The sequence below is a fragment of the Papio anubis genome, chromosome 4 (assembly GCF_008728515.1).
Source record: "Papio anubis isolate 15944 chromosome 4, Panubis1.0, whole genome shotgun sequence".
NCBI classification, from domain to species: Eukaryota; Metazoa; Chordata; class Mammalia; order Primates; family Cercopithecidae; genus Papio; species Papio anubis.
In genome coordinates, this window is record NC_044979.1 from 143,152,194 (window position 1) to 143,169,818 (window position 17,625).

Consider the following 17,625-nt stretch of genomic DNA (forward strand, 5'->3'; position numbering starts at 1 on the left):
TATGGGCGGCTGGAGAGGGCGCCCCGGGGTTCACTCAGGCCTTGCAGAGCGCACACCCTTGGCCACGCCTGCCGCCGACCCTCCGGCTAGTTTCTCCGGTGAACCCGATCACCGTCCCTCACCGCCCTCCACCCCGGCTTCCTGCCGGCAGGCAGACGGGCGCTCAGCAGGCCCGGGATGGGGCCGAGGTTTCTGGCCCTCCATCCCGACGGCTTCCCTGCAGAGTCTGCGTGAAATCCCTGGCTGCAGGCTCCCTTCCCTAAGGTCCCCCAAGCCACACCCACATCCCTTTTGCCTCCTTCCCACCCTCCCTACTCCCTCCTCGCTGCGCTGTTCTCCTGCCCTCCTTAACCCCTGCCTGATTTTTCACATCCCCCACCTCAGCCTCTGACTGCTCTAAGGATTTCCTTGTAATCTGTCCTTCCCCACCCTCTCTGCACTCCCACACATTGTAGGACAGCTCAGATCTTCATTCTGGTGCCTAGGGGCCACCCTCTTCCCACGCAGTCATCGCCCTGGGGATGGGCATGTGAACTCCAGCCAGCAGCAGCAAGCAAACTCAGGCCTGCTGCTGGAATTGCTGCCGCAGAATCCTGCTCTCTAGGAAACACCTGAGTCACTAGGACCCCAGCAGACATGTGGCCACCTATGAATATAGACAAAGCTGACCCATGGGAAAGTATACTACAGAGTTCTATGGATATGCCTCTGGAGCTCTTGATCATAGCATACCTCTACGCAGTTACAGAAGCCCTTACGACTGTTCTACAGAATGCATTGGTATTTTCCACTTCTTTTCCTTTTTTTGAGACCAAGTTTCGCTCTGTCGCCCAGGCTGGAGTGCAGCGGCGCTGATCTCGGCTCACTGCAAGCCCGCCCCTCCCGGTTCACGCCATTCTCCTGTCTCAGCCTCCGTGCCAGACTACAGGTCAGCCACCACGCCTCGCTAATTTTTTTTTGTATTTTAGTAGAGACGGGGTTTCACCTCGTGTTAGCCAGGATGGTCTCTCGATTCTGACCTCGTGGATCCACCCGCCGCCTCCCCGGCTGATTACAGGCGCAGCCACCACCGCCTCCCTTTTGAAATAGGGAAGTTCTGCTCTCGCCCATGCTGGAGTAGGTGGCGCAATTATGGCTCACTGCAGCCTCTCCACTGCCTGGGCTCAACCGATCCTCCCACCTCACTTCAGCAAGCACTGCTTTCTCAGCTAATTTTTTTTTTTTTTTTTTGAGACAGTTCACTCTGCCCAGGCGAGTGCAGTGGCGCAAGATCTTTGCCTATTGCACCTACTGGTTCAAGCTATCCTTCTGACTTCAGCCTCAGTAGCTGGGACTACAGGTGGGCACCATGCCCAGCTAATTTTTGTATTTTTAGTAGAGACAGGGGTTTCACCATGTTGGCTAGATAGTCTCGACCTCCTAACTCAGGATCCGCCTGCCTCGGCCTCCCAAAGTGCTGGGATTACAGGCATGAGCCACCGCGCCCAGCCACTCTCAGCTGGTTTTTAACTTACTTTTGTTTGTGGGGTTTTTTTGAGAATCTCACTCTGTCACCCAGGCTGGAGTTCAGTAGCTCCAGCGTGGCTCACTGCAACTTCCGCCTCCTGGGTTCAGGCGATTCTTGTGCCTCAGCCTCCCGAGTAGCTGGGATTACAGGCACGTACCACCACGCCCAGCTAACTTTTATATTTTTAGTAGAGACAGGGTTTCGCCATGTTAGCCAGGTGGGTCTCGAACTCCTGACCTCAGGTGATCTGCCTGCCTCAGCCCCTCAAAGTGCTAGGATTACAGGCGTGAGCCACTGCACCTGGCCTGCTAATTTTTAATTTTTAAATTTTTGGTGGAGACGAGGTCTCAGTATGTTGCCCAGCCTGGTCTCGAACTCCTGGGCTCAAGTGATCCTCCTGCCTTGACCTATCAAAGTCCTTGGATTACAGGCATGAGGCACAGCACCCATCGTATTTTCTATTTCTTGCAACATGAAGATCCTAACTGACAATATGTTCATTGCATCTTCAAATCAACCCTGGGAAGATATTATGTCTTACTTTACAGTTTAGGAAACCAAGGCTCCAAGGAGCTAATTTATTCAGGATCCCTCACCAAGGCAGTGGTAAATTGGGACCAGAGTCTGGGCTTTCCTGACTACTAGGTGCTGTATTTACTAGACCAAGGTGAGAACAACACACACAGCTGAGTCTCACTTTTGCACCATGGCAGACATTACCAATCAACTGCCAAATGATTTCCCCAGTAACCCACAAAAGGTGTCTGACTTCCTGTCCTCTTAGGAGATCAGACCTGTTTCCAAGCCAGTAGGAGTTCATCATGGCTCCCCTTCCCACAGCCTCATTCTATCTGGATTGAATGCAATCCAGTAGAATCAAGGGAAAAGAGGATTCCCAGACTCCCAAATCCAAGGGCCTCTGCCCAGCTTCAAGCTGTATGGGGGCAGCCACAATCTCCCCTCCTCCCCCCAAGTCTCCAGCTGGAGACAAGACATAGAGACTCAGAGGGGCCAAAATTTCCTGGAATCACACAGAACCTGGGGGCAGAGCTCGGAAGTGTGGCTGCTCCAATTCCTTCTTTAAAAAAAACTAGAGGGGGCCAGGCATGGTGGCTCATGCCTGTAATCCCAGGACTTTGGGAAGCCGAGGTGGGCAGATTGCTTGAACTCAGGAGTTGAAGACCAGCCTGGGCAACACAGCAAAACCCCATCTCTACTAAAACTACAAAAACTAACTGGGCGTGGTGGCACACCTGTAGTCCCAGCTACTGGGGAGGCTGAGGTAGGAGAATCACTGGAACCTAGGAGGTTGAGGCTGCAGCGAGCTGTGATCATGCTACTGAACTCCAGTTTCGGTGACAGAACAAGACCCTGTCTCAAAAAATAAAAATATTAAAATACGTTATCTGGGGCCAGACACAGTGGCTCACATCTGTAATCCCAGCACTTTGGGAGGACAAGGCCAGGGTGGGTATCACCTGAGGTCAGGAGTTTGAGACCAGCCTGGCCAACATGGTGAAACCTTGTCTCTAGTAAAAATACAAAAATTAGGCTGGGAGCAATTGCTCACGCCTGTAATCTTAGCACTTTGGGAGGCCGAGGTGGGCGGATCACGGGGTCAGGAGTTCAAGTCCAGCCTGACCAACATGGTGAAACCTCGTCTCTACTAAAAAAATACAAAAATTAGCCAGGCATGGTGGCGCATGCCTGTAGTCCCAGCTACTCAGGAGGCTGAGGCAGGAGAATCACTTGAACCCGGGAGGCAGAGGTTGCAGTAAGCCCAGATCACACCACTGCACTTCAGCCTGGGTGACAGATCGAGACTCCATCTCAAAAAAAAGAAGAAAAAAAAATACAAAGATTAGCTGGGTGGTAGTGGCACGCGCCTATAATCCCAGCTACTCAGGAGGCTGAGTCAGGAGACTTGCTTGAGCCTGGGAGGCTAAGGCTGTAGTGAGGCAAGATCGTGCCACTGTACTCCAGCCCGGGCAACAGGAGTGAGACTCCGTGTCAAAAAAATAAATTAATAGGCCAAGATGAGCGGATCACGAGGTCAGGAGATCAAGACCATCCTGGCTAACACGGTGAAACCCCATTTCTACTAAAAATACAAAAAACTAGCCAGGTGGCCGGGCGCTGCGGCTCGCCTGTAATCCCAGCACTTTGGGAGGGCCGAGACGGGCTGGATCACGAGGTCAGGAGATCGGTGACCATCCTGGCTAATAACGGTGAAACCCCGCCTCTACAAAAAATACAAAAACTAGTCAATGCAGGTGGCGGCGCCTTGCAGTCCCAGCTACCGGGAGGCTGAGGCAGGAATGGCACCGGGAGGAGCTTGCAGTGAGCCGAGATCCGCCACTGCACTCCAGCCCGGCGGCAGACGGGTGACCCTCGGGCCTCCCCAAAAAAAAAAAAAACTAGCCAGGTGGGAGGTGGCGGTCACCTGTAGTCCCAGCTACCGGGAGGCTGGAGGTGGAGAATGGCGTAAACCTGGGAGGCAGCAGAGCTCGTAGTGAGCTGAGATCTGGCCACTGCACTCCAGCCTGGGCGACAGAGCAAGACTCCTTCTCAAAAAAAATTGGTCACGCCGTGGCTCGCCTGTAATCCCAGCACTTTGGGAGGCCGAGACGGCGATCACGGTGTCGGGAGATCGTGAGATCATTCTGGTTGGCAGAAACCCGCCTCTACTAAAAATACAAGAAATTAGCCGGGCGGTGGCGGCGGGCTTCGCAGTCCCAGCTACCGGGAGGCTGGAGGCAGGAGAACGGGCGGAACCCGGGAGGCGGAGCTTGCAGTGAGCCGAGATCGCCACTGCACTCCAGCCTGGGGCACAGAGCAAGACTCCGGCCTCAAAAAAAAAAAAAAAAATTAATTAATTAGTTTTTAAGCGCCAGCACGGGTGGTTCACTTCGTAATCCCAGCACTTTGGGAGGCCAAGGCAGGTGGATGACGAGGTCAGATTTAGAGACCAGTCTGGACTAACATGGTGAAACCCCGCCCTACTAAAAAATACAAAATTAGCCAGGCGTGGTGGTGCGCGCCTGTAATCCCAGCTACTGAGGAGGCTGAGGCAGGATAATTGCTTGAACCCAGGAGGCAGAGGTTGCAGTGAGCAGGGATCGCGTCGCTGCGCTCCAGCCTGGTAACAGAGTGAGACTCCATCTCAAAAAAAAAAAAAAAAATTAGCCGGGCGTGGTGGTGTGTGCTTATAGTCCCAGCTACGCAGGAGGCTGAGGTGGGAGGATCGCTTGAGCCTGGGAGTTGGAGGTTGCAGTGAGCCAAGATCATACCACTGCACTCCAGCTTGGGTGACAGAGCGAGACCTGTCATAAATAAATAAATAAAGTAAGTAAATAAATAAAAGAAAAAACCTTTCGAATATTGGACAGGAGGCCAACAGGGAGGGCTGCTTTGCATAAAGAGCCCGCCTAAGGATTCTTTAATTCTTTCCAGTAAACTTTGGTTTGACTTTACTATCTACTTTTGATTAAGGGCTGAGGCTCAGTGAAGTTACAGGTTAACTTGAGGATTTGTATCTGAGACAAAAGATAACACAAAAAGTTACTCTTGATTGCCAGAAAGGACATTAGTCAGGTTGCTGGGGTTTTTTTTTGTTTTTTTTGTTTTTTTTTGAGACGGAGTCTCGCTCTGTCGCCCAGGCTGGAGTGCAGTGGCCGGATCTCAGCTCACTGCAAGCTCCACCTCCTGGGTTTAGGCCATTCTCCTGCCTCAGCCTCCCGAGTAGCTGGGACTACAGGCGCCTGCCACCTCGCCCGGCTAAGTTTTTTTTTGTATTTTTTAGTAGAGACGGGGTTTCACCCTGTCAGCCAGGATGGTCTCGATCTCCTGACCTCATGATCCGCCCATCTCGGCCTCCCAAAGTGCTGGGATTACAGGCTTGAGCCACCGCGCCCGGCGGGTTTTGTGTTTCTGAATTGAATTTAGGAATCTTCCTTCCTTCATTCCCTTCCCTCCCTCCCTCCCTCCTTTCCTTTCTTTCTTTCTTCTTTTCTTTCTACCTTCCTTCCTTCCTTTCGCTCTTTCTTTCTAAGATGGGTGTCTCAATATATTGCGCAGGCTGGAGTGCAGTGATGTGATCAGAGCTCACTGCAGCCTCGAATTCCTGGGCTCAAGTGATCCCTCTAGCCTCAGCCTCCCCAGTAGCTGGGACTACAGGCATGTGCCACCACGCTTAGCTACGCTCAGCTAATTTTTTTTCTTTCGAGATGGAGTTTCACTCTTGTTGCCCAGGCTGGAGTGCAATGGTGAGATCTCGGCTCACCACAACTTCTGCCTCCCAGGTTCAAGCTATTCTCCAGCCTCAGTCTCCCGCGTAGCTGGGATTACAGGCATGCGCCACCACACCCTGGCTAATTTTGTTTTTTTAGTAGAGACAGGGTTTCTCCACATTGGTTGGGCTGGTCTCAAACTCCCGACCTCAGGTGATCCACCCGCCTAGGCCTCTCAAAGTGCTGGGATTACAGGTGTAAGCCACTGCACCCGGCCTAGACAAAGTCTTACTCTGTCGCCCAGGCTGGAGTGCAGTGGTGTCATCTTGGCTCACTGCAACCTCTGCCTCCCTGGTTCAAGCGATTCTCCTGCCTCAGCCCCTCAAGTAGCTGGGATTATAGGCACGAACCACCATGCCCAACAATTTTTTATATTTTTAGTAGAGATGGTGTTTCACCATGTTGGTCAGGCCGTTCTCAAATTCCTGACCTCAAGTGATCTACCCGCCTTGGCCTCCCAACGTGCTGGGATTACAGGCATGAGCCACCACACCTGGCTAATTTTTAAATTTTTTGTAGAGATGGGGGTGGTCTCGCTATATTGCCCCGGCTGGTCTCGAACCCCTGGCTTCAAGCGATCCTCCTACTTCGGCCTCCCAAAGCTCTGGGAATTACAGCATGAGCCACCGTGCCCAGCCTTGACTCTTATTTTGCATTTTTGAACCCAGTACTTTTTCTCCACTTCAAAGGGTTTTGTTTTTTTTGTTGTTTTTTGTTTTTGAGACGGAGTCTCACTCTGTGGCCCAGGCTGGAGTGCAGTGGCACCATCTCGGCTCACTGCAAGCTCCACACGACATTCTCCTACCTGAGCCCCCCCGAGTAGCTGGGACTACAGGCGCCTGCCACCACGCCCGGCTAATTTCTTTTTGTATTTTTAGTAGAGACGGGGTTTCCCCGTGTTAGCTAGGATGGTCTTGATCTCCTGACCCGGCCCAACGGGCTTTTAAATGTGTCTGACTGCCAGGCGCGGTGGCTTACGCCTGTAATCCTAGCACTTTGGGAGGGCGACGAAGGCGGATCACGAGGTCAGGAGATCGAGACCATCCTGGCTAACATGGTGAAACCCCGTCTCTACTAAAAAATACAAAAAACTAGCCGGGTGAGGTGGTGGGCGCCTGTAGTCCCAGTTACTCAGGAGGCTGAGGCAGGAGAATGGCGTAAACCCGGTTGGCGGAGCTTGCAGTGAGCTGAGATCCGGCCACTGCACTCCAGCCTGGGCGACAGAGGGAGACTCCGTCTCAAAGAAAAAACAAAATTAGCTGGGCGTGGTGGCGCATGCCTGTAATCCCAGGTGCTCGAGAGGCTGAGTCAGGAGAATCGCTTGAATCCGGGAGGCGGAGATTGCGGTGAGCCGAGATCGCGCCATTGCACTCCAGCCTAGGCAACAAGAGTGAAACTCTGTCTGGAAAAAACAAAACAAAACAAAACAAAACAAAACGAAAAAAACAGTGCCTGGCTGCCCAAAGGGCCCCATCACCGGACGAGTCCAGCCCCACCCAGCTTGGCGCAGCAGGCGCGTCTATGGCGCCACCTGGCGGTCGCCTGGAGCCCTACAACCCAACCAACCAGGTAGGGGAGATGGTGCGAGGGCGGGCGCGCGGGCTGCCGGGGTCTAGGATGCTGCTGTCCCTGCTCCACCTCTTAGGAGGGAACAGACCCAGGGCCACCCCGCCGCATCGTTTGTTCCGGCTTCCCTAAGGAAGGCAATTTGGGGATGGACCCTGAAGGACGCTGTTACTTCGCCTTCGGTCCAGCACCCCACCTCTCCCAGGTGCAGGGGCCAGAGCGCGGTTCTTGCCCTGAATTAGGTGAATTAGGCGGACAGCGTTCAGCCTGCCAGTAACTCCAGCAAGCCTCATTCTTGGGACCGTTATGCCCATTGTATGCGTGGGAAAACTGAGGCTGAGCTTTTAGATTGGGGCTGAGGCCGCTGCTCGGGTCCAGCGCTTGGACCTTCACTCCAGTCTGCCCCAGCCTGGGGTGGAGAGCTGCCCTCTCCCTCTCTCCCAACAAACTCATGTCCCATCAGCCACCAGGGGAGGGATCACTCTGGAGGGCCTGTTTTATCTCCGCGGACCCACTGCCGTCTGTTGGGTGAAAGATTCCCTTTATTTAGAGGAAGGGAGTCAGTCCCGGAGAGGGCCAGGACTGGGCTGAGTCACTCCGGGGCCCGGACAGGGCCAATCCTGCTTGCTCCAAGCCAAAAGCCTTGAGCCCCGTTTTGAGGGCAGAGTCAGCCCCCACCCCACCCTCAAATCAGTCTCAGGGACCGGGGTTCCGAGAGGATGGGGCCGTCCCACCCTAAGTCTTCCAGCATCATCCCCGTCTCGTCGCCGCTGGTGCCTGCAGATGTCTGGGCGGAGGGGAGGACGCGAGAGTGGGCGAGCTCCGCGGTCCGCAGGAGCTGGGAGGAGGGGCTTGAGCGCGGGCAATGCCCCCTCCCCCAGCCCATCTGGAGCAAGCCTCGCCCCCACCCCAACTCCCAGGAATTCTGCTGAGTCACTTCCGAGGCCGCAGCTGCAGCCTTGGGAACAATACGAGTCATTCAATTCACTAGGCAGCGGCCCAGCGCTCACCTGGGGGACCTGGCCACGGTCTCTTGTTAGAAGCCTTTTCATGGCCAACGCGGCCAGCCCCACCTCACCCCTGTCCTCTCCCCCGGCCACACCCTGGGCCAAGCGGGCTCCCACCTCAGGGCCTTTGCAGTAAGCTGTGTTGGCTGCCTGGTACCTCCTTCCCGCCGGGGCACCTGTAGCCTGGACATCCTCCCACCCTTATTGCCAAGGCCCCTGCTTCAGCTGGGGCTGCGTCAGGGAAGAGCGAGCGAGCATCTGCAAGCCTGATCCGCAGGAGGCTCGGATGGGCACTTAGATTGGCAACGATGTCCAGGTACAAACTGCAGACCTGGAGCGCCCACATGCGTATGGTACTAAGGGACAGGTGTGCGCCCAGGTCTGTGTGACCGTGCGCGGCACTGCTCGTGGGCAGCGTGGGGATAGGGACACCGATTGTGCCTTTCGCAATTTCCCTGCTGACCTGGATGTCGGCCACAGAACTATTGTGTGCCAGCTCCGAGCCCACCCATCGTTGTGGGCCCGTGACTCCGGCATGGGGGCTGCAAACTACATTTCCCAGAATCCATGACTGCCAGCTTCCTGCTAGGCTGGACCAATAGGAAGTATCAGGGCTGTAAGCTTTCAGGGGCGTGGATGCGATTAGCATTTGATGACTCTTAGGGACCCCTTCTCAGAATCAAGGTTAAAAAAAAAATTGTAGTAAAAGATACATAACATAAAGTTTACCATTGTAACTTTTTTTTTTTTTGAGATGGAGTCTCGCTCTGTCGCCCAGGCTGGAGTGCAGTGGCATGATCTCAGTTCACTGCAACCTCAGCCTCCCGGGTTCCAGTGATTCTCCTGCCTCAGCCTCCCGAGTAGCTGGGATTACAGGTGCAGGCCACCACACCCAGCTAGTGTTTGTATTTTTAGTAGAGGGGAGTTTCGTCGTGTTGGCCATTCTGGTCTCAAACTCCTGACCTCAAGTGATCCACCTGCCTCTTATTTTCTTTATTTAATGAGGGTCATGTCAGTGTGGCAGAGGGGGCTCAGGTACAGGCTGATGCAGCCACAAACGCCATATTTTGGTGGCACATCCTGGGGCCTTAGTTTACACACATGAGTAAAGCAACCAGAGTTTCTTTTTTTTTTTTTTTTTTTTTTTTTTTGAGACGGAGTCTCGCTCTGTCACCCAGGCTGGAGTGCAGTGGCCGGATCTCAGCTCACTGCAAGCTCCGCCTCCCGGGTTTACGCCATTCTCCTGCTTCAGCCTCCCGAGTAGCTGGGACTACAGGTGCCCACCACCTCACCCAGCTAGTTTTTTTTTTTTTTTATATTTTTTAGTAGAGACGGGGTTTCACCGTGTTAGCCAGGATGGTCTCGATCTCCTGACCTCGTGATCCGCCCGTCTCGGCCTCCCAAAGTGCTGGGATTACAGGCTTGAGCCACCGCGCCCGGCAATTTTTGTATTTTTAATAGAGACAGGGTTTCACCATGTTGGCCAGGCCGGCCTCGAACTCCTAACCTCAGGCAATTCCCCCCACCTCGGCCTCCCAAAGTGCTGGGATTATAGGCATGAGCCACTAGGTCTGGCCTGTCTTAAAAAAAAAAAAAAAAAAAAAAATTCATGTTTTAAAAAAGTGACATTGTTGGGCCGGGTGCAGTGGCTCACGCGTGGTGGCGGGTGCCTGTAGTCCTAGCTACTAGGGAGGCTGAGGCAGGAGAATGGCGTGAACCTGGGAGGCGGAGCTTGCAGTGAGCCGAGATGGTGCCACTGCACTCCAGCCTGGGCGACAGAGCGAGACTCCATCTCAAAAAAATGACATTGTTTTATTACTATCCTCAGGTGGGACCTGCATGAAGTGGTTGGTGTGCCGGGCTCAGGGGATGCGTGGGCTGTGGAGATGATGACAGAAAAGTTGGAAGAAAAGGGGATGGGTTTGAAGGCCAGGCCCAAGGGGTCCTCAGCTCCACTTCTAGGAAAGGACAGGCTTCAGGAAGGAGTCATGGCAAGCCATAGCTAGGCCACCAATCAGATTAAGAAATTCTGAGAAATCTAGCTGCCCATCATTGTTGGTGTCCAGTTTTTTCATCATGCGGTCAAAGACACTGGGGTCCTTCTGGTTCTTTGTGAAGGGAGCCAATTCTGTATTCATGAAGCTTAGGAACTCCGTTTTGGAGAGAGTGCAGTTATAACCACCCTTTCCCGCATACCTCTGGAAAACAGCAATCAGGGACTGGATGCTCAGTCTCTGTAGGGCTGGAGATTTTTGCAGTGTTGGAGCTGAGCCAGGCGCGGGAGCCTTAATCAAAATTTCCTGGCTGGCTGCAGTGCCTCACACCTGTAATCTCAGCACTTTGAGAGGCCGAGGTAAAAGGATTGCTTGAGCCTGGGAATCTGAGACCATCCTGGACAACATGACAAGACCCTGTCTCATGGCCGGGGGTGGTGGCTCACACCTGTAATCCCAGCACTTTGGGAGGCCGAGGTGGGTGGATTGCCTGAGCTCGGGAGTTCGAGACCAGCCCAGCCAACATGGTGAAAACCCGTCTCTACTGAAAATACAAAAAATTAGCTGGGTGTGGTGGCGGGCGCCTGTAGTCCCAGCTACTTGGGAGGCTGAGGCAGGAGAATCGCTTGAACTTGGGAGGCAGAGGTTGCGGTGAGCCGATATCGTGCCACTGTATTCCAGCCTGGGTGACAGAGTGAGACTCTGTTTCAAAAGAGAAAAAAAAAAAAAAAGAAGACGACTCTGTCTCTTATTTAATTTAATTGTATTAATTTATGTATGTTTTGGGGACACAGTTTCACTCTGTTTCCCAGGCTGGAGTGCAGTGGTACAATCGTAGCTCACTGCAGCCTCAGCCTGCTGGCTTCAAGCAGCCCTGCATCAACCTCCCGAACTACTGGTATTACCAGCGTGAGCCACTACACCCAGCCCGCAGGCTCCTGTTAATGGAAATTGCTTCCTTTGCCATGCTTTAGCAGTACACTATAAGCTATTTCCTTCCGGGCTAACCTCGGGAATCTGAAATCTGCATTTAGGTAAGGGGTGGAGGTCACAGCAGAGGCGGAACCTGCAGCACAGGGCATTACCATGATCAGGTCTTACAGCCAGGGAAAGCTGGATTCCTCAGATGCAGGATGAGGTGCCGGCTCTCAGCTTTGTCCACCTCCACCCAGAGCCACCCAGATGTGGATACTCGGGGTGCCCAGTTGCGCAGGAATGACGACGCGGCAGGCTGAGGAGTGGCGAGGTGTGCGATTGTGTGCCTGCATGCTGTCTGTGTCTCCTGGGCTGCTTGGGGACAGGCTTGGATCCCATGGAAACTCCCCAGCTTGGCGACTTGTTGGCCACAACCCTGGGCAAGTGCCACCTCCCCCCTAGACCTTAGTTTCCTCATCTGTGTTTTATTGTTGTTGTTGTCTGAGACAGAGTCTCGCTCTGTCACCCAAACTGGAGTGCAATGGCGCAGTCTCGGCTCACTGCAACCTCCATCATCACCCGGGTTTGAGCGATTCTCCTGCCTCAGCCTCCCGAGTGGCTGGGATTACAGGCGCCTGCCACCACGCTGGGCTAATTTTTGTAATTTTACTAGAGATGAAGTTTCACCGTGTTGACCAGGCTGGTCTCGAACTCCTGACCTCAGGTGATCCCCCCGCTTCAGCCTCCCAAAGTGCTGGGATTACAGGCATGAGCCACCATGCCCAGCCAGTTTCCTCATCTGTGTAAAGGGGAAAGCAATACTTCCCAGGGTCCCTGTACCATTTAGTGGGTGGGCGATGGCTGAGCCCTGGGGCAGCTGAGGATGCTTTCCATGGCCACTTGTTCATCAAAGCCTGGGGGGGATGCCACCCGAGCCTGGTAGGGGGTGAGGGATGATTGGGATGGGGATGCCCATGGTGGGCGGGGCATCCGGTGGGGATATCACAGGTCCGTCTCTCCGGGGATGACGGCAAAGAAGATCCCCACTAGGTGGCACCCAAGAGCAGTCTCCGTCTAGCCAGTCTTGGCGGCAGTCCCAACCCTCCAGCTGCCATTGACTTCTCTGCACCCTGGCCCTTCCCCAGAAATGAGGCCCTTCCCTCCACCCCTCATTCCTGCCCATTCCCGGCAGCTGCTTCCTACCCCCTGGTGAGGGCTTGCAAGTCCCCCCAGTCATGTGTCTGTCAATCTCTCTCTTTTTATCTCCCTGGGTCCCAACTCCTCCTGACTGCTCTTCTCAGCTGGTCACCTTGGTCAAGTTGCTTGACTTGCTGTATTTGGGAGTCTTTTGTTTTTTTGGAGACGGGACGGGGTCTCACTGTGTTGCCCAGGCTGGAAGCGCAGTGGCACAATCACCACTCCCTGCAACCTCGACCTCCTGGACTCAAGTGATCCTCCTGTCTTAGCCTCCCCAATAGCTGGGACTACAGATGTGCACCACCATGCCTGGCTAATTTTTAAATCTTTTGTAGAGATGGGGTCTTTTTCTTCTTCTTCTTTTTTTTTTGAGATGGAGTCTCGCTCTGTCGCCCAGGCTGGAGTGCAGTGGCGTGAATGCGGCTCACTGCAAACTCTGCCTCCCGGCTTCTTACCATTCTCCCGTCTCAGCCTCCCGGGACTACAGGCGCCCGCCACCACGCCCAGTTAATTTTTTTGTATTTTTAGTAGAGCAGGGATTTCACCGAGTTAGCCAGGATGGTCTTGATCTCCTGACCTCGTGATCCGCCCACCTTGGCCTCCCAAAGTGCTGGGATTACAGGCGTGAGCCACTGCGCCCGGCCAAGATGGGGACTTGCTACATTACCCAGGCTGGTCTCAAACTTCCAGCTTCAAGCAATCCTCCTGCCTTGGCCTCCCAAAGTGCTGAGATTACAGGCACAAGCCACTATGCCTAGCCTTGCGGTCTTAATTCCCCTATCAGGGTCATGGGGGGGTCTTCTGAGAGAGCCTGGGTGCAGGGCTCAACACCCACGGGTGTTCAAAAATAACATCAGGAAAAGTAGCTGCTCTCCTTTTACTTTCTCTTTTCTCTTCCTTCCCCTAACCCCACCCCCTCCTGCCCTCCTCCCAGGCCGGCTCTGGCTGCCCACATACCTCTGGGGCTCTCTGGGCTATGATCCCGCAACAGTGCTCTGGCCAGGGCTCCAGGCCTGACCAGCTGGCACCTGTCACCCCAGTGTCCTCACTGCCCAGACAGGCTGCCTGAAGATCCGGTCGCCTAGAATTGGAGGTCAGGTGACCTGCCTGCCTGTGTCCGGTTGGGTACACTGGCCTTGACTCTCACCCCAAGTGACCCTGGCCCCGAGGACAAGACAGGACAGGATGGAACAGCACAGGCAGGGCCTGGGGTTGGCTGGCCCCATTCGTCAGAAACACAAGCCTTCCCAACCAGGTCAGGTCGGGTCAGGAAAGAGCTGGGTGCACAGAGCTGTGGGTGGAGGACCTTCCCATCCAAGACCCCCATCCCAACAAGTCCTCTCTTCCCCTAGGGGAGAAAGGGCAGCCCCTCACCAGACCCCTTTGTTGAGCACCTACTCTATGCCCAAGCCTCATACTTACCACTTTGCATGCATTATCACATATCATTTCAATTACCCCCCAAAAGATTATTGCCCCATGGTATAGAAGAAGAAACTGAGGGTCAAAGTGGTTGACCACCATGTCCAACTCTGAGCCTTTGTCCTTTTCCTTTCTTCCTTTTTGAAAAGTGTGAAATCTTTCTTTCTTTCTTTCTTTTTGAGACAGAGTTTTGTTCTTGTTGCCCAGGCTGGAGTGCAATGGCCTGTTCCCGGCTCACCACAACCTCTGCCTCCGGGGCTCAAGTGATTCTCCTGCCTCAGCCTCCAAGTAGCTGGGATTACAGGCATGCGCCACCACGCCCGGCTAATTTTGTACTTTTAGTAGAAATGGGGTTTCTCCATGTTGGTCAGGCTGGTCTTGAACTCTCGACCTCAGGTGATCCACCCACCTCGGCCTCCCAAAGTGCTAGGATTACAGGCAAGAGCCACCGCGCCCGGCCGAAATATTTCAAAGATATAGAAAAGTACAGAAGGTACTGTAATACACCCCCGAATTGAGCAATTGCTATTTTGTTATGTTTTATTCAGTTGTTTTCTCAGAGAAATATAGGATCTCAGAATCAGTGGATGCCCCTCGCCACTCCCTAGCTCATGCTCTTCTCTGTGCCCCCTCCCATAAATACCTGCCCCCTCATCTATAAATAATGCCACCTGTCTGCTGTCACCAGAAAATGTGAGGCTTCTTCTAGAACTTCACATAAGTGGAGCCACAGTAAGAACCCGTCTGTGTCTGGGGAACACTGAGGTAGACCCCTGTCGTCCACCGTAGCGCTAGTCCCTGCCTTGGCGCAGTGACTGATCCCCTGTTGGTCCCACCCACCCTCCGCCCTGCAGGAACGGGTTCTGGGTGGTTTCGGCCTGGGCGTTTTTCACATTTTACAGACTGGACGTCACCGCCTTGCACTTTTCTCCCAAAGAGGCCTCGCTGAGATTTCTTGGAGGAGGCACTTGAGCCTCCCTCGCCGGCGTCTTCCGGGAGGCCACTCCCTGCTGGACCCAGGGACCCCCGCCCCGCCCCACCGACCCTGGCCGGAGCCCAGCCCCTTCCCCCCGGGTGGGAGGCCCGGCAGCTCAAGGGTTAAGGAGCCGCGGGCTCATTCCGGAGGGCGGGGCAGGGCGGGGGCGATACCCTCCCCCACGCGGCCGATCGCCTGCTTCCCCCCATGGCTCCAAGGGCGCCCCCTCCGCCGCCCCTTCGGAGAAGCAGCCGGGCATTTCGAAAGCCGCGGCCACACCTCGGACCCCCTCCGGGCCCCGCTCCGAAAACGGGAAGCCCGCGGAGGAAGTCACTGCGGCTGCCGGCGGGCCGGATGACTAAGTTTGGCAGAGCGACCCGCGGCGTTTGCCTTTTATGGCGGACTCGTGGGCCGCGGACGTGGCCGGCTCAGGGCCCACCCTGCCGCGGAGCCACAGGGGCCGCGGGCCGGGGGCGGGAGGGGGTGCGCTCCCCCAAGGGTCCCCCAGGTTCCCCTCTGCCCGGCTCCTCGCCGCCCTCCGCCCCCCCAGGGGGTCAGGCCCGGCCCTGGCCTGCAGCAGGCAGAGGGGGAAACTGAGGCCCAGAGAGAGGCGAGACCTGCCCCGGCCCCAGAGCCAGGCGGGTGGAGCCAGATGAGAGCCAAGGCCTGGCTTCACAGCCTCGCCTGGACCGAGCTGACTCACGCTCCCCAGGGGGGTGGGGCGGGAGAGGCGCAGCTGCATTTATTGAGCACCCGGTGTTTGCTTGGTGGTGTACCTTATGTCTGCGTCTCACTGCAGTCTTGCTGGGGCGGGCTTAGATCCAATCCTTCTCACACCAAATGCAGGTTCTTCTGAGAGGGGTGTATGCGGCAGGGCGGGGGCTGGGAGTGCGCCGGGCCCCGCCCTTGCCTCATTCCTCCTGTCCCCCGGCACTGACCCTCGGTTGGGTGTTGTACTTTGCACAACCCGTTGTGCAAATTCGGCAGATGCAAACCTTCTCCCCCCATTTAACAGGGAAACTGAGGCTGTTCGTAAAAGTGTCGTGTGCCCAGGGTCACGTGCGAGCTAAGTGGCAGCGCTGGCGGGGGTGTCTAGTCTAAGTGCGGGGAAGGGCCCCCCTTCCCTGAGGCCCCCAATACCTGCAGGTGTAAAAATACACATGCATCCCACTTGCAGAAGGGTTCTTGTGCGTCTGTGAGGAGCTGGCTTGCCACCTGGAAGCACATTGTGGCCGTTCAGTCCCCAACCCCGTGGACCCAGCCGAGCCACGCTGCGGGCCTCAGTTTCTTCAATCGCAAAATGGGGACAGAGAGCGCGGGACTCGCGGGGACCGGGAGGGTGCTGTGGGGCCGATCCGGAGTGGGGACTGGGGTCAGGGTCGTGGTCTGGGGGCCCGGGGTGGGGGTGGCGGCAGGGGGGCTGGGCTGCACCCCCCTGGCCTGGCGAGGACTCGCAGTGGGGGAGGGGAACACGGTGGGCGGGGGCGGCCCGTGGACCCAACGCCCCCTCCCCGGGCGCTCCCAAACCTCGCCTTTTATGGAGAGGAACTCGGGCCAAGTGGGCCGGGCCGATGCAAGGGGCGGGGTGGGGGCTGGCGAAGGCGGGCTGGGGGCCGGCCCTGTCCGCGCTGGACTCTCACCGGGCCTGGCTTATCTCCCGGAGCGCCGCGCGGCCCTGGGACGCGGGAGGCGCCGCGAGCCGCGGCCCACGTGAGCCGCGCTGGCCTGGGAGCGCCCGATAACAACCATCCACTCAGCCCAGGCAGAGGCGGCCCCGCATGCCGAGCTGAGACTCTAGCCCTGGCTCCGGGTTCGAACCACGACCATGCCAGAAGGCCCGTCTGGGGAAGGGGACGGATCAGCCTTTTCTCGGGCGTCAGAGAGATCTGAAGGATCACCGACCTGGGGGAGGGGCACATGGACCCAACACACCTCTAATTAGCTCTGAACGAGCACACCCCCCACCAGCGCGCATGTACACAGACACACACACACACACACACACAGAGCTCTGGGACTTCAGAAGGACCCTTGTCTGGGGCCAGGGACTCCCAGTAGGGAAACCTTGCTCCAAATGCCACCAGCTCCGCCCCACCCGGATTGTCCAGCCAGCCCTAGGAGGCCATTGGCTCCATTATACAGATGGGTACCTTGAGGCCAGACACGGCAGGGCTAACCCTGGGTGAGGCAAAGGTTCTGATCTGCTGCTGCTGGGCCGTAAGGACTGACTAGACAGCTCCAGACACCAGGAATGTTGTTGTAGATATTCCCACGGAGGGCCTCCATGAGTGGCCTGACAGGCTGTGATTTATTGGCTTGCTTTTCTTTTTTTTCTTTTGAGACAGGGTCTCACTCTCTCAGCCAGGCTGGAGCACAGTAGTCTGATCACGGCTCATTGTAGCCTTCACCTCCCAGGCTCAAGTGATCCTCCCACCTCAGCCTCCCTAGTAGCTGGGACCACAGGCGAGTGCCACCACACCCAGCTAATTTTTAGATTTTTAGATTTTCCGTAGAAAGAAAATCTCACTTTGTGGCCCAGGCTGGTTTCAAACTCTTGGGCTCAAGTGATCCTCCTACCTTGACCTCCCAAAGTGCTCGGATTATAGGTGTGAGCCACCACGTGCATCTAATTTTTAATTTTTTTGGTAGAGATGAGGTCTTGCTATGTTGCCTAGGCTGGTCTTAAACTCCTGGGTTCAGGTGATCTTCCTACTTTAGCCTCCTGAGTAGCTGGGACTATAGGGGTCCGACA